The sequence below is a fragment of the Carassius carassius genome, chromosome 32, assembly GCF_963082965.1.
Source record: "Carassius carassius chromosome 32, fCarCar2.1, whole genome shotgun sequence".
In the NCBI taxonomy this organism is placed as follows: domain Eukaryota; kingdom Metazoa; phylum Chordata; class Actinopteri; order Cypriniformes; family Cyprinidae; genus Carassius; species Carassius carassius.
Window position 1 is genome coordinate 3,800,463 of NC_081786.1, and position 17,693 is coordinate 3,818,155.

Sequence of the window (17,693 nt, forward strand, 5' to 3'; positions counted from 1 at the left end):
TTGTACGTATATGTACAAAAAATTATTCTTTATTACTTTTTAACATCTAAGTGTGGCACAGGCTTTGAATAAAGTGTCACAACTACAACAAGATAACCTTCTTAAAAAGAAAAGCAAAAAGAACACCACAACAAATCAATATTTTTTGATGGATTATAATACAGAATCACATAAAATCAAATGTATAATTAATCTAAACTGGGAGATCAATAATAGTTTATGTGAGATTTTTCTACCTCCAATAGTGAGCTACAGAAAGCCTCCCTCGATCAATGATAAAGTTGTGAGAAGTTATTGTTTAAGTACAAGGGATGTTTAAGTGTGGACGTTGTGATCATTGTGACAATGTAACTTGAACTAAATAATTTGTAGATGTCTGCACAAAGAAAATGTATTCAATCAAATAATTTATACATTGTAAGAGTACATACGGCTATGTAATCTATAGACCTCAATGTCCTTGTAACTGTTTCTATGTGGGTCAAACTAAACATAGGTTGCAAGATACAAAAATGCAGTTCGTACAAGAAACAAAGATTATCCTATGTCAGTGCATTATGTGTCTGTTCATGATTCTAATTCCTATACTTAAAAAAAAATTGGTTTGGTAACAGTGACTGATCTATTAGAAGGGTGATAGACTACAAAGACTTTTACAAAGGAAAGCTTTTTGTATATTTAAGTTGAGAGCTAACATTTTTCCTGGGTTGAATGTAGAATAAGATTTTACTCAATTTTTGTGAAAACATTATTAGTATGCCCCCCTCACCCCCTTAATAATTATTATTATTATTGTACTTTTTTTATTATTGTACACCCCCTTGGGGAAGTCATGGCCTAGTGGTTAGATAGTTTGACTCCTAAGGTTGTGGGTTCAAGTCTCGGGCTGGCAATACCATGACTGAGGTGCCCTTGAGCAAGGCACTGATCCCTGGGTGCCGCAGCATAAATGGCTGCCCACTGCTTTGGGTGTGTGTTCACTGCTGTGTGTGTGCTCTTTGGATGGGTTAAATGCAGAGCATGAATTCTGAGTATGGGTCACCATAGCTGTATGTCACTTCTCTTTTGTAGTGGCTTTTTCGGTTTCTCCCAATGCCACAGACTAATTAATTATACACCTGCCATTCATTTGATACCTGACACACTCTGAGGAAGGCTAAAGGCCAAAAGGCATCAGTCAGTACCTTTACATGAACAACAATGCTCCAGATTTTACTGATAATTAACTGTTCTTGAAGCTTTCAGTAAATTAAAAATGAAACATCCAAAACTGTATATGGCATCATAACGAAGACAAAGTTTATACGTGAAATTCTGGAGGGGTCGTCACATGGTGACAAATTTAGGCAAAAATTATTTGGACTGAGACAAAAATTACTTGGTGTGTGCCTCGTTACATCTGGCGTAAAACCAACACAGCATTTCATAAAAAGAACATCATACTTTACCAAATCCCCTTTCACTCTACATGTCGGACCCGGCAAATTGCTGGAACATTACCGGGTCACCTTCTGTGTGAAAGCAAACACGTCCCGGGATTGATTCCGGCACTGAACCTGGGTCGGGGACCTAGTACTAGGGCTGTCACTTTAAGTTCGAAAATCGATTGCAAAATCGATCGGACTAACCAAAAAAGGTTTCGAAAATGAAAATAGGGAATCGATTTTAACCAAATATGTACACTATTAATTTTAAAATAATTAAACAATAAAAAATATACATGTAACAAAACTCACAAACAAGCAGAAAAAGAAAATAAAGAAATCCGAAAGTGCAGTATGCCTTGCGAAAGCTAGACAGAAAATACCAGCAATTTTACGCGCCTATAAAACCCAGGGGGGCAGGGTTTCATATTTTTTGGAAGCACCCCCTGGGCGCTACCATTGGCTAGCGGACCCCCACCTGCTGTTAGCATTCTATTGACTCCCATTCATTTTGGCGTAACTTTGACAGCGAATAACTTTATATCTGAGGCGTTTAAAGACTCCATTTGTCCATTAATTATTTCTAAAGAAACACGAAAATGTATAAAAGGCTCCATTACCTTGTATCTTACGTTATGGTCCCGTAGAAACAGTTTTTGTAAAAAAAATAGGCTAACGATTGCGTCATAACCAGCGACTCTCTGTCGCACAGTAGAGAAATTACCGTATGGACAGGAGGAGAAGCTCGCAGACAATCTTTTACTGTCTATGAGGCAATCGGGGGAACGTGGAGGCATGAAGTCAAGGGAGATAATTAATCAGAATACTTACCAAAATGTGCTCCTGTTCACGCGCGCCTTCTCTGGAAGATTCGGTGGGTGATTCAGATTTCTCTTGGCACAGCGATTAGAAGACTTACAGGTTGCTCACGTGACATTTAGGTCATCAAGTTCAGTTTGAGTCTGCGCAGTACGCCCGACCCCCCAGGAAGTGCTTGCTTCTAAATGACTTCACTTGTCTCCGTTGAATCCATTGGGGTCGCTGTGTCCATTTCTTTTACTGTCTATGATAAGACCCAGTGACGTCGAAAGCGACTTCTTATGCTGCGTTCACACCAAACGCGAATAGAGTGCCTGGTGCGAATGATTTCAATGTTAAGTCAATGTAAAGACGCTTTTACGCGCCTCTGGGGGTCTCGCGGCGCGGTAGACGCGAATTCGCCTCATTCGCGCATCTAGTTGCAGGAGATTCTGAGTTATGAAAAGGACCGTTGCAAGCTGACAGCGACCGGCTTTTGTGGTGGAAAATTGGCAGTAATACCCCCACCTTGCGCAGCTGTACCTGAGTGTCCCTGGGACATCAGTGCGGTCGGAACGCGTCTTCTCAACAGCTGGACATATAGTGAATAAACCCCGAAAATGTTGATCGACTTGTTTTCCTGTCCAATAAATTTGTAACTTTTTGCGCATTTCATTATGCCTGCCTAGTGCCGCCTAGCCTAAGTGTCGATTACGTTCTATAAAAAACACACATGGCCTCTTTCTCAGGTCCATTTAAAGTTTCATTTTTTTGAACAGTTGTTTGAAATGGATTGAATCACTATTTAAAATAATCTTGGAGATTTTTGAATTGCCTAAATCATAAATGCAGCCGGGTTGAAGCCTGCAGTGATGTTTTTCTTTTTTTATGGCAGCCGTCCCCTCTGCATATATATCTTTTCGAGAATGTTGCACTCCTGTTGCTGTTTGTTATTTTGCACTTCATGCCAATAAATAAGAAATATTGCTGACTTTTGCGTTTCCAGCGCTCTCTTTATGTTCGTCCATTATTTGACGTTGAAAAAGGAAACATCTTTTTTTTTTGACATGGAAAATCGATTTTACAATCGATTCAATGAACACTTATGTCTTAAAAATCGAAAATGATTTTTTCACAAAAGTGACAGCCCCTACTAGTAACATTGCCTGGTTCAGTCCCTGAACGAGCGCTGTTTGAACAAAAGCCAGATCTAATGCTGTGTCGTAGTGATGACGCACGTTATCGCGCGACTCTTTTACCGGCTGTTTTGAAGGAAGATCAACTTTCGCGACAAAAAAATATGTGCAAACTCAGAGATCAGTTAGTACCTCACTCTCTGCGCTGACGCCGAGATCGTTCGCTTGCGTCACTGAAAGTATAATGTGCCTAAAATTTTTTATACAGCTTCAGGACCTGGATATCTTGCCATAATTGATGGAATCATGAATTCTGCACTCTATCAGAAAATCCTGAAGCTCAAGTGCACTTGGGTTTTGCAGCAGGACAATGATCGGAAACACACCAGGAAGTCTACCTCTTAATGGCTCAAGAAAAACAAAATGAAGGATTTGGAGTGGATCAAAGACCAGACTTAAATCCGATTGAGATGCTGTGGCATGACCTTAAACAGTCCCTTCAGGCTTGTAAACCCTCCAATGTGGCTGAATTAAAACAATACTGCAAAGAAGAGTGGACCAAAATTCCTCCACAGTGATGTGAAAGACTCCTTGACAGTTATCGCAAACGCATGATTGCAGTTGTTGCTGCAAACGGTGGTACAAGCAGTTATTCGATTTATAACCTTTATGGCACTGTGTGTGTGTGTGTGTGTGTGTGTGTATATATATATATATATATATATATATATATATATATACACTCACACACACACAAACACAGTTGTATCTTGAAAAATGTGAATATCATGAAAAAATTTTTTTTGTAACTTATTTCAAAAAGTGAAATAAAACATTTCAAAATATTTTTTTTTGTGATTTAAATTTGATGATTAGAGCTTACAGCTCATGAATGTCAAAAATCCAGTACCTCAAAATATTAGAATATTTTCTAAGATCAACCAAAAAAGTTCAATTTCTTTAAACTATGTTCATTTATGCACTCAATAATTGGTTGGGCTCCTTTAGCATTGCAATACACTGGACATTTTTTGTACATTTTGTAATTTAAGTAAGAATGCATGACTGTATAAATATTTGCTGTTAATAACTTAATTGCTTTTAATATCTTCTCATTCACACATTTTCTGTGTGGCCAAAAAAAGAAAAGGAAAAATTACCAAAGCAAATTACACAATCACAGAAGTTAATAGACCTGTTAATGCCATTGTTTACTTCATCATTTATTTCTAATATTTCCAACGAACCACAGTGGTAAAACCAGCGTGAGAATGGTAAATGTTCTCATGCATGTCATGCATGTACATTTTTAAAAAAGGAAGCGTAACACTAAACAACTCTTCCTTACCTCAAAAAGTTTTTACAAATTTTTGTAAGATATGTATGAATAGGCTCCTAATTATGAAATTTACATAACCAAGATACAGATCTGTAATATTAAAGATAATATTAAAAGATAACAAAGAAAATTTAATGCTGATCTTTACTTCTTCGTTTAATTGTGGTCTACCACACATGAAACCATAGACCAAAGTGGTACAACTAACTTGAGGATGGCAAATGTTCCCACAAATATACATGTATACACAGATCAGGCATAACATTATGACAACTGACAGGTAAAGTGAATAATACTGATTATGTCTTTATAGTGGCACCTGTTAGTGTGTGGGATAGATTAGGCAACAAGTGAACATTTTGTCCTCAAAGTTGGTGTTTGAAACAGAAAATTTGGGCAAGTGTAAGGATTTGAGCGAGGTTGACAAGGGCCAAATTGAGATGGGTAGACGACTGGATTGGAGCATCTCTAAAACTTCAACTCTTTTGGGGTGTTCCCAATCTGCAGTGTCTATCAAAAGTTGTCAAAGAAAGGAACAGAGGTGAACTGGTGACATGGTCATGGCTCACTGATGCACGTGGAGAGTAAAGGAGGGCCCATGTGGTCTGATCCAACAGTTGAGCTACGGTCAGGCAAGTTTGTTTGGTGTGTTCCTCCTGTCGGATTCACATTGGCGAGTGTTTGCCTGATTTAGCATGTTGAATTGGCATGGGGATAGTGTGTTCAAGTGCAGCTTTTTGTTCTGATGCTACTGACACAAGGCGACAACTCCTTCTGCTTTTGTCACCACAACTTAGTTGAAGTTGGCTTGGTGTGTCCCGGCCTTAAGATGCACTATAGCAAGCCAGCGGAGGCAGTGTGATGCTTTGGGCAATGTTCTGCTTGGAAATCTTGGATCCTGCCGTCCATCCACTATGACATGTACCATCTACCTAAGCATTGTTGCAGACCATGTACACCTTTTCATGAAAATAGTATTCCCTGGTGGCTATGGCCTTTTTAGATAGATGGATGGATGGATAGATAGATACAGTAGATACTTAATTACCGTAATTCCTCAAATAAAAGCCTGGGCCTTTATTTACCTGAACTGCAGAAGGTAACAGCCTTTTATTTCATGCAGGCTTTTATTAGAAGCAGGCCTTTATTTCTAATTCCATCTGTTTGATAAGTAATTGTTTTAAATAAAAAGTGACAGCGTTCCAGTGGACAGAGATCATAGCATTAGCACAGAATCAGTTCAGAATCAATCACCAAACGAATCAGTTCGGTTCAGACACTCTGTGTGTCAGTCTGCTTCACGCTGAATCACGCATGCGCAGTATCATCAGCTCCTCGGTTCTCGAATTGTACGCATCTGACAGAAACGTTTCTCGGTTCAGTGTACCGGTGAATCGAAAACCGATGCAACCGGTTCTTGACTCGAGAACGAGAAACGCTCCAGCAGTGGGCGTGTACGTTTGTTTTCTGGCTCTGCTGCACAAATTTTCCCCCAGGCTTTATTTAAGACCGGCCTTTATTTGCCTGTGTTGACCATGCCCCCAGCCACTATAAGAGGTCGGGCGTTTATTTGACTACTGGTTTTTATTTGAGGAATTACGGTAATTCCAAAGGGAAATAACAACATTAAAAACAGACACTCAACGGATGATGGACATTGTCCAAGATGGACAATAACTTGCTAAGAATCCTCCTCTCCTGTGTTGCATTCCTCTTTCTAATGCTGCTCACCCAGCACATGACAGCACAGAAGAGGAGGCTAGCAATGACAGTCTATCAAAACATCTACAACAACTTTTGGCATATGACACAATTCTGAATTATACTTGAAATCTGGAGTGTATAAGACAAGCAGGATAGGGGAGAGCACTGTCCCCTGTGGTGCCCCCGTGCTGCTAACTACAGTATCAGCGGTGCTATCCCTCAGTTGGACATATTGAGGTCTCTGTCAGATAATCTGTAACGAGCTTATTAAGATAAGACTCCACACTCATTTCTGTCAGTCTGTCTTTCAGTAGAGGGGGCTGGGTGGCATTAAATGCACTGGTGAAATCGAAAAACATCTTTCTTACAATGTAACTACCCTGATACATGATAATTGAAGATGTTTATTACTCTCACCAGGTGAAATCAGGGTAGTCAAACCTATTGAAGAAGTTGTTTAACTGGTTGGCCCTCCCCACATCCCCCTTCACAAAATTCCCTCTCTTTTAACTGCATCCAGTCATAGTTTTCATGCCATGCCACATCTCCCTTATGCTGTTTTGCTGTAACTTCTACTCTACTTTCCTACTGTATTTATCTTTAGCTTTTTCACCTGGACTTTGAGCTCTCTTTGTATACATCTATTCTCTTCCAAGTCACCCTTCTTAAAAGCCCTCTTCTTCTGGTTGAGGAGGTCCTTCATGTAACTAGTGTCACGTACGTTGATACAAGAAACAAGGGAGAGATCCAAATGCAGGTATGAGGTTTATTGAGGGGCAATCCAAAAGGGGTAAACACTCCAGGCAGGGTCAAAACCAGAATATCCAATAACATAACAAGAATAGACAGAGCAGACTCAGGGAAGTATCACACAAACGACAAGGACTCCATGACAAAGACTCAGACAGACCGGGTATAAATACACAAAAGGATAATGGGGAATATGGAGACAGGTGGGGAACAATCAATTAACTAAACAAGGAGGAAGGAGACCAAATAAGGAGACAGGATGTGATAATAAGATACACACCGTGGGAACAGGAGGACACCTAGTGGAAACCCAGGGAACACAACCCAGACACTGTGACAGTACCCCCCCTCTACGGAGCGGCTCCCAGACGCTCCAAGACAGACACAAAACAGAGACCAGGAGGGAGGCGGACAGGTGGAGGCTCAGGGGGAGGGATGGAGGGTCAGAAAAGAAAAACATGGGGAACAGGCACCAGAATGTAAACTCAAAACAAGAAGACCAGGAGGGAGGAGGACCGGAGGAGGTTCAGGGGGAGGGACGGAGGGCCAGACTAACAGAGAGGAACAGGGACAGACATTAACACAAAAACAAAAGGAAAAAAACAACATGAAGCCCCCCAGGGCGGAGCAGAAGACCACCACACCCTTGTGGTCAAGGCCAGAGTCCTCCAGGGCGGAGCGGAAGACCACCACAACCATGTAGTCAGGGCAAGCGCCCCCCAGGGCGGAGCAGAAGACCACCATGTCCGTATGGTCAGAGCGGAAGCCCCCCAGGGCGAAACAGGAGACCACCACGTCCGTGTGGTCAGAGCGGAAGCCCCCCAGGGCGGGGCAGAGGACCACCATGTCCGCGTGGTCAGAGCGGAAGCCCCCCAGGGCGTAGCAGAGGACCACCACGTCCTCGTGGTCGACGCCGGAGTCCCCCAGGGCGGAGCAGATGACCACCACGTCCTTGTGGTTGACGTCGGAGTCCCCAAGGGCGGAGCAGAAGGCCACCCAGTGACTTGACCTGACTCAGAAAGGTCCACGATGACTAGCCTTGTCTCTGGAGAGTCCATGGTACCTAGCCCTCGCTCTGGAAGGTCATCAGTGACTGGCCCTGACTCTGGATGGTCATCGGTGACTGGCCCTGACTCTGGACGGTCATCGGTGACTGGCCCTGACGCTGGAGGGTCATCGGTGACTAGCCCTGACTCTGGAAGGTCATCGGTGACTAGCCCTGACTCTGGAGGTTCATCGGTGACTAGCCCTGACTCTGGAGGGTCCACAAGCACCTGATTAGCCTCTGAAAGGTCAACCGGAACCTCACTCAACTCTGAAAATTCAACAATCACCTGACTCGACTCTGGAGGGTCCACTGGAACCTGACTCGACTCTGGAGAATTCACTGGAACCTGACTCATCTCTGGAAGGTCAACAGGAACCAGCCCTGACTTTGGATGGTCGACGGTGACTAACCCTGACTCAGGAGGGTCCATGAACACCTGACTCGACTCTGGAGGGTCAACCGGGAACTGACTCAACTCTGGAAAGTCAATGGGCACCTGACCTGCATTTGGACTGCCTGTGGAGACGTGAGACGCCTCGGCTTCGGGCACCGCCTCTGGAACGGCCTCGGGAGCGGTCTCGCGCACCGCATCGGGAGCGGCCTCGGGCACCGCCTCGGCCTCCGGAACAGCATCGGTCACCGCCTCGGCATCGGGCACCGCCTCGGCCTCCGGAACAGCATCGGGCACCGCCTCAGCCTCCGGAACAGCATCGGGCACCGCCTCGGCCTCCGGAACAGCATCGCGCACCGCCTCGGGAACGTCATCCTTGACGGCAGCGGCCCGCTCGGGAACGTCCTCCTGGACGGCAGTGGCCCGCTCGGGAACGTCCTCCTGGACGACAGCGGTCCGCTCGGGAACGTTCTCTGGGCTTTGAGGAACAGTAGGCGCCTTTCTCCTCCTCCTCCGCCCTCTATGATGGCGAGTGGGTGGCCCCTTGTCCGGAGACTCAGGCGTTGAGTCGGCCATCTTGTGCTGTGGCACTGGGCTGGTGGCCATCTTGTGCTGTGGCTCTGGGCTGGCGGCCATTTTGTGCTGTGGCGCTGGGCTGGCGGCCATCTTGTGCTGAGGCGCTGACTCAGCAGCCATGACGTGAACCGTCTTGGGAACCTCTAGGATCCTTGATAATGTCTCGAAGTACCTGAGAAAGGTGTCAGCGGCCATTTTCTGCGGCAAGCGAAACTGCAACCAGAGGTGTGCACGCTCACGGACCACACGCACGCTTGCACGAGCTGGTCATAACCCAAGGAGCATCAGCCGCACAAATCTTTTGTTTACAATCATAATGTCTTCAGAGGTAATAAAGTTTTAAATCTGAAAGTCATTTTAAATATGTGAAAGTAAAGGCAATTGAGTAAATTACACACTTATGTGTGAGGGAAAAAATGGGGGTAGTAGAAAACTTCATTTTTTATTTCCATCTATCTCCATGTTGAACTGTGTTATGTGTTTACTGTATCCACTTATGACATATAGTACTTATTGACTTATTATAGTAGATGCCTGATGAGGTGTAGATGTAGATGGTAATACTACAGTCTTCTCATAGCTGAAAACAAGAAAGCCCTTACCAAACAGAATACAATGAGTACATGTAAATATAATATTGATTATTATGTCGAAGTAATAAAAAAAATAGGATTAAATCAGGGCTAAACCAGGTCCAGACCCAGTAAAGTTAGCCTCTCAAACGTATTGATTTACAAAGAGTAGAATACATTGTTGCCCCCACATACCTATTATAAACTACATACAAAATGTACCACATTCCCGGGAACAATTTACTATTTTTCCAGAAATAGAAGATATATATTATTCAATGTTGGTCAAGGACGTGAGCAACATAGCATGTTAGCAAAGGACTCAAGGCTACCGGTAGTAGCTAGGTCATACACAGTTTCTGAACCTGATCACTGACAATGGTAAGTTAGTAAAACTTATTCCGATTGTACATTTATCTAGCTTACGCTAAAGCATTACACATTTTACGGACCGTCATTTATTGTCATATATTGGGCGTATCAGACATTAGAGAATGGTATATATCTTACCTTTTTATCAAGAAAAAAGCCAACTGAGGATCCCGTTTGAGCCCTATAGCAGACCGGAGACCTCTCCATTTGTTGAAAGCCTTCCCTATGTTTACTCTCGTCTTAGCCCGACGCCTGTCTGACTCCAATTTGGACCTTTTGGTTGCACTAGACAAAAGTTTTCTTTTTTTTATCTTACATGGAGTTTGCGTTGGTGTTTGAAATGAACTACTAGCCGGTCTCTTAGAATCCATTTTCGACGGAGAATTGCGGCGTCGGCGCATACACAAACCTGCCAGACATATGAGCGTGCCGTGAACGCGCATGACGTCACGCCCAGTCTCAGATTCCGACCCGAACCCCTCTTATTTATTTTACTGTACAGGATTATAGAGGCAATCGCAGTGATCAGAGAAGGGCTCATTCAGCCCATCAGGCAATTGTTTAAGCATGTATGGGTTAGAAAACGGGTATTTTTAACATGAAAAGTTGCGCAATGCACCTTTAAGGCTTATAATGAGGCTGGAGCAAAGCCAATCTGTGTTCTGATCTCTCCAAGGGTGGCAGAGAAATGGCAGTATATGCATCTTTAACATTAGCATACAGCAGAACAACAGTCCTGTTCCCTCTAGTGAAGCAGTCCAGATACCGAGAGAAAGCAGACAGTGAAGAGTCCACTGTGACATGATTAAAATCCCCAGAAATAAACATGAAGGGTTCTGAATGTCTGCAGTCTCGCAACTACCAAATGAATAACTTTACACACGGATTTAGCTTGCTCAAGTGGGGGGATGTAAACACAAACCGTGATGGTGTGTGAAAACTCCCTCAGCATGTGGAAAGGGCGTAGACCCACAACCAAGAGCTCAATGTCCCTACAGCAAGTTGTCATCTTCACAGTAACATGCCTAGGATTACACTTAATAAACTTTGCAAGCCGTCCCCTCTGCATATATCTTTTTTCAAGAATGTTGCACTCCTGTTGCTGTTTGTTATTCTGCACTTCATGCCAATAAATAAGAAATATTGCTGACTTTTGCGTTTCCAGCGCTCTCTTTATGTTCGTCCATTATTTGACGTTGAAAAAGGAAACATCTTTTTTTTTTTTGACATGGAAAATCGATTTTACAATCGATTCAATGAACACTTATGTCTTAAAAATCGAAAATGATTTTTTCACAAAAGTGACAGCCCTACTAGTAACATTGCCTGGTTCAGTCCCGGAACGAGCGCTGTTTGAACAAAAGCCAGATCTAATGCCGTGTCGTAGTGATGACGCACGTTATCGCGCGACCCTTTTACCGGCTGTTTTGAAGGAAGATTAACTTTCGCGACAAAAAAATATGTGCAAACTTTAATGAAGCAAAGATCAGTTAGTACCTCACTCTCCGCGCTGACGCCGAGATCGTTCGCATGCGTCACTGAAAGTATAACGTGCCTAAAAATTTTTATACAGCTTCAGGACCTGGATGTCTTGCCATAATTGATGGAATCATGAATTCTGCACTCTATCAGAAAATCCTGAAGCTCAAGTGCACTTGGGTTATGCAGCAGGACAATGATCGGAAACACACCAGGAAGTCTACCTCTTAATGGCTCAAGAAAAACAAAATTAAGGATTTGGAGTGGATCAAAGACCAGACTTAAATCCGATTGAGATGCTGTGGCATGACCTTAAACAGTCCCTTCAGGCTTGTAAACCATCCAATGTGGCTGAATTAAAACAATACTGCAAAGAAGAGTGGACCAAAATTCCTCCACAGTGATGTGAAAGACTCCTTGACAGTTATCACAAACGCATGATTGCAGTTGTTGCTGCAAACGGTGGTACAAGCAGTTATTAGATTTATAACCTTTATGGCACTGTGTGTGTGTGTGTGTGTGTATGTATATATATATATATATATATATATATATATATATATATATATATATATATATATATACACTCACACACACACAAACACAGTTGTATCTTGAAAAATGTGAATATCATGAAAAAAAATTGTTTTGTAACTTATTTCAAAAAGTGAAGTAAAACATTTCAAAATAGTTTTTTTTGTGATTTAATTTTGATGATTAGAGCTTACAGCTCATGAATGTCAAAAATCCAGTACCTCAAAATATTAGAATATTTTCTAAGATCAACCAAAAAAGTTCAATTTCTTTAAACTATGTTCATTTATGCACTCAATAATTGGTTGGGCTCCTTTAGCATTGCAATACACTGGACATTTTTTGTACATTTTGTAATTTAAGTAAGAATGCATGACTGTATAAATATTTGCTGTTAATAACTTAATTGCTTTTAATATCTTCTCATTCACACATTTTCTGTGTGGCCAAAAAAAGAAAAGGAAAAAGTACCCAGAAAAATTACCAAAGCTAATTACACAATCACAGAAGTTAATAGACCTGTTAATGCCATTGTTTACTTCGTCATTTATTTCTAATATTTCCAACGAACCACAGTGGTAAAACCAGCGTGAGAATGGTAAATGTTCTCATGCATGTCATGCATGTACATTTTTAAAAAAGGAAGCGTAACACTAAACAACTCTTCCTTACCTCAAAAAGTTTTTACAAATTTTTGTAAGATATGTATGAATAGGCTCCTAATTATGAAATTTACATAACCAAGATACAGATCTGTTTTAAAGATAATAAAGAAAATTTAATGCTGATCTTTACTTCTTCGTTTAATTGTGGTCTACCACACATGAAACCATAGACCAAAGTGGTACAACTAACTTGAGGATGGCAAATGTTCCCACGAATATACATGTATACACAGATCAGGCATAACATTATGACAACTGACAGGTAAAGTGAATAATACTAATTATGTCTTTATAGTGGCACCTGTTAGTGTGTGGGATAGATTAGGCAACAAGTGAACATTTTGTCCTCAAAGTTGGTGTTAGAAACAGAAAATTTGGGCAAGTGTAAGGATTTGAGCGAGGTTGACAAGGGCCAAATTGAGATGGGTAGACGACTGGATTGGAGCATCTCTAAAACTTCAACTCTTTTAGGGTGTTCCCAATCTGCAGTGTCTATCAAAAGTTGTCAAAGAAAGGAACAGAGATGAACTGGTGACATGGTCATGGCTCACTGATGCACGTGGAGAGTAAAGGAGGGCCCATGTGGTCTGATCCAACAGTTGAGCTACGGTCGGGCAAGTTTGTTTGGTGTGTTCCTCTTGTCGGATTCACACTGGCGAGTGTTTGCCTGAATTAGCATGTTGAATTGGCATGGGGATAGTGTGTTCAAGTGCAGCTTTTTGTTCTGATGCTACTGACACAAGGCGACAACTCCTTCTGCTTTTGTCACCACAACTTAGTTGAAGTTGGCTTGGTGTGTCCCGGCCTTAAGATGCACTATAGCAAGCCAGCGGAGGCAGTGTGATGCTTTGGGCAATGTTCTGCTTGGAAATCTTGGATCCTGCCGTCCATCCACTATGACATGTACCATCTACCTAAGCATTGTTGCAGACCATGTACACCTTTTCATGAAAATAGTATTCCCTGGTGGCTATGGCCTTTTTAGATAGATGGATGGATGGATGGATAGATAGATACAGTAGATACTTAATTACCGTAATTCCTCAAATAAAAGCCTGGGCCTTTATTTACCTGAACTGCAGAAGGTAACAGGCTTTTATTTGAAGCAGGCTTTTATTAGAAGCAGGCCTTTATTTCTAATTCCATCTGTTTGATAAGTAATTGTTTTAAATAAAAAGCAACAGCGTTCCAGTGGACAGAGATCATAGCATTAGCACAGAATCAGTTCAGAATCAATCACCAAACGAATCAGTTCGGTTCAGACATTCTGTGTGTCAGTCTGCTTCACGCTGAATCACGCATGCGCAGTATCATCAGCTCCTCGGTTCTCGAATCGGACGCATCTGACAGAAACGTTTCTCGGTTCAGTGTACCGGTGAATCGAAAACCGATGCAACCGGTTCTTGACTCGAGAACGAGAAACGCTCCAGCAGTGGGCGTGTACGCTTGTTATCTGGCTCTGCTGCACAAATTTTCCCCCAGGCTTTATTTAAGACCGGCCTTTATTTGCCTGTGTTGACCATGCCCCCAGCCACTATAAGAGGTCGGGCGTTTATTTGACTACTGGTTTTTATTTGAGGAATTACGGTAATTCCAAAGGGAAATAACAAAATTAAAAACAGACACTCAACGGATGATGGATATTGTCCAAGATGGACAATAACTTGCTAAGAATCCTCCTCTCCTGTGTTGCATTCCTCTTTCTAATGCTGCTCACCCAGCACATGACAGCACAGAAGAGGATGCTAGCAATGACAGTCTATTAAAACATCTACAACAACTTTTGGCATATGACACAATTCTGAATTATACTTGAAATCTGGAGTGTATAAGACAAACAGGATAGGGGAGAGCACTGTCCCCTGTGGTGCCCCCGTGCTGCTAACTACAGTATCAGCGGTGCTATCCATCAGTTGGACATATTGAGGTCTCTGTCAGATAATCTGTAACGAGCTTATTAAGATAAGACTCCACACTCATTTCTGTCAGTCTGTCTTTCAGTAGAGGGGGCTGGGTGGCATTAAATGCACTAGTGAAATCGAAAAACATCTTTCTTACAATGTTACTACCCTGATACATGATGATTGAAGATGTTTATTACTCTCACCAGGTGAAACCAGGGTAGTCAAACCTATTGAAGAAGTTGTTTAACTGGTTGGCCCTCCCCACATCCCCCTTCACAAAATTACCTCTCTTTTAACTGCATCCAGTCATAGTTTTCATGCCATGCCACATCTCCCTTATGCTGTTTTGCTGTAACTTCTACTCTACTTTCCTACTGTATTTATCTTTAGCTTTTTCACCTGGACTTTGAGCTCTCTTTGTATACATCTATTCTCTTCCAAGTCACCCTTCTTAAAAGCCCTCTTCTTCTGGTTGAGGAGGTCCTTCATGTAACTAGTAATCCTTATTTTTGGGAAAACAGCAAATGGATCTAGGGGGAACTCTCATTCCCATACGACTCCTGTAGCATTCCCTAGTCAGTAGACTGAAAAGGTCCTGTATGGCCTCCTCAGCTCCAAAAGTCCTCTTTCTAAAGGAGCGTGTGATGATAGGTTGCTTCACTACTTAAGGCTTATAATGAGGCTGGAGCAAAACCAATCTGTGTTCTGATCTCTCCAAGGGTGGCAGAGAAATGGCAGTATATGCATCTTTAACATTAGCATACAGCAGAACAACAGTCCTGTTCCCTCTAGTGAAGCAGTCCAGATACCGAGAGAAAGCAGACAGTGAAGAGTCCACTGTGACATGATTAAAATCCCCAGAAATAAACATGAAGGCTTCTGAATGTCTGCAGTCTCGCAACTACCAAATGAATAACTTTACACAGGGATTTAGCTTGCTCAAGTGGGGGGATGTAAACACAAACCGTGATGGTGTGTGAAAACTCCCTCAGCATGTGGAAAGGGCGTAGACCCACAACCAAGAGCTCAATGTCCCTACAGCAAGTTGACATCTTCACAGTAACATGCCTAGGATTACACTTAATAAACTTTGCAAGTCACCCACCTTTAATCTTTACGCACGCCTTTGTGTCTCTGTCTGCTCTGACTGTGGTGAAGCCAGGTCCACGTTAGCTTCCGGGATGCTAGCGGTTAGCCAATTCTCAAACTACACCCCCTGTAGATCCTGGCGTTCTTCACCAATGCAGCCAGTTCATCTATTTTGTTAGCCAATGAGTTGACATTCCTCATGACAACTGATGGAACAAAGGGCTTAAAGTGTCATGAAACCCCTCTGTTTCAGCACTGGTCTTTGACACCCTGGATCTGAAAAAGTCTCCAGAAATGAGTGTAAAACTGTGGAAAAGTAGGAGTGTAGGGGATGGGAAAAGGGGATACAACAACAAATAAAACACAGACCTACAGCACACTCATAAAGACAAATGAATATAAAAATAGCTTTAAAACAGAAAGAATAAAGGCAGTTACTTTGTTTACTCTTCTTTGAATTTTCGATCTGTATTATTTGCTGTGTATCACAATATTCCACCATACTGTCGTGTTCATGATCACACGAGCCACAGCTGCTGCTGCACATCTTTTTTTTGAAGACATTGGGTGCATGCTGGTTCATGTTTGAAGCATTGGAGTTTATGAAATATGTTTACATAAACATGAAACATGCTTGCTCCGATCTGGATATGAAATATGATCTGTGCAGCGAGTGTTATGAAACTCATCACAGCTTTCCACACAGAAATGTCTCTAATGCGTGCTCCACATGCTGTTTTTATATTGTTATGGTTGTGTTAACAGAGATAAACTGACAGCGCATTAGCTCTTTCATGAGATTTGAGTTATCCACTGTAAGACGATCTCATACATAATACAGCACAGTGATTGGATCTTAAGTGTTCATTATTATGAATAATACAAAAAAAGCTTAGAAAACTGATGATGTAGACGTGTACTCTCCAGCCACGGCAGCCATTCATCACTCCAGATTAATGCATATAAGTAACTTTCGTGAAGTATACTCAACTTTGCTTTTTGAACCAAAAGAACGAATTGCTTAAAAAATAAAAAATGAAACCTTTTGCCTTAGTAATAGACATAATGAGTGCTAAAATTGATTTCACTGGCTATGGAGGAAACTGTGGCCTAATGGTTAGAGAGTTGGACTTGTAACCCGATGGTCAAAGGTTCAAGTCTTGATTCCGGCAGGAGTTATAGGTAGATGGGGGAGTGGGGTGAACGAACAACACTCTCTTCCACCCATGTGGAATACCCATGGCTGAAGTGCCACTGAACCCCCAGTTGCTCCCTGGGCAGCTGGATATAGCTGCTGTGTGTGTGCATTTGGATTGGTTAAATGCAGAGCACCAATTCTGAGTATGGGTTCCCATACTTGGCAAATGTCATGACTTTCAGTTCCATGTTTAAAAATCTATTTTATACACCATTTAATTTCTATAACGTGTGAATATATCCTCTATCGTATTCTACAACAAAACAATCAGAGTGCCTCGTTATCACTAATTTTGTTTTTATTTCCTGGGTCTGCTATTAGCTTATAGCCTGTTAACATCGGCAGCATGGTTGTCGCTTACCGCGCTTGCATTGCTAATACTCTATTCACACATATTACTATTACTTTACCCACTGTTACTTGCTTTAATGTCGGATGTATGTCTACCTTTGATTGCAGGTGAGGACACGTTCGAGCTGCATTCAGTGCAGCTTGAGCTGGAGGCCGTGGAGAAGCAGATTCATGACCTGGAGGTGAGGCAAGAGAGTGGAGAACCGCTCTGGAAACCTTCTGGGCTGATGCTCACAAGTCCGGGGTAAGTATACAGCGTGCTGGTAACAGTCCCACCACGTCTACTCTGTGTATTTCTCTGCATAGGCCCGGTGCACCCAGGATGCAATCCTCCCAGATGTCCTTCACTCCGGCGCCGGGGCA